Source organism: Colobus angolensis, unplaced genomic scaffold (genome assembly GCF_000951035.1).
Source record: "Colobus angolensis palliatus isolate OR3802 unplaced genomic scaffold, Cang.pa_1.0 Scaffold17, whole genome shotgun sequence".
In the NCBI taxonomy this organism is placed as follows: Eukaryota; Metazoa; Chordata; class Mammalia; order Primates; family Cercopithecidae; genus Colobus; species Colobus angolensis.
The window spans coordinates 1,390,924-1,391,392 of record NW_012114821.1 but is presented as its reverse complement, the minus strand read 5'-3'; positions in this window follow the sequence as shown (position 1 = coordinate 1,391,392).

Genomic DNA, 469 nt, shown 5'->3' with positions numbered 1-469 from the left:
GTCTCGATCTCCTGACCTCGTGATCCGCCCGTCTCGGCCTCCCAAAGTGCTGGGATTACAGGCTTGAGCCACTGCGCCCGGCCCACGTAGAAGTTCTTTAACAGATATTATGTGTTGAAAATTTCTTTTCCACGTTTATATGGTTTTTCACTTTTGGTATGTTATTTGTAGATAAGCAGAAGTTTTACATTTTGACATACTTTAGTAGTCTTTTCCTTTGTGGTCTATAAAGTACATATTTTAAAAGTCATCCCTTGTTTTATGTAGCTGTGGTTCATGTTCATGGCTCTTCAGGTGTCTGTTATATGCATATAACATTACTGATTCATTCTACTGCTAGTAGACATTTGGATTATTTGTAGATTTTGGTTTTAAAAATAATACTAGCATGGATTTTCTTGCACATGTCTCCCGGTGCACACATCCAAGCATTTCTTGCACGTCTCCCGGTGCACACATCCAAGCATTT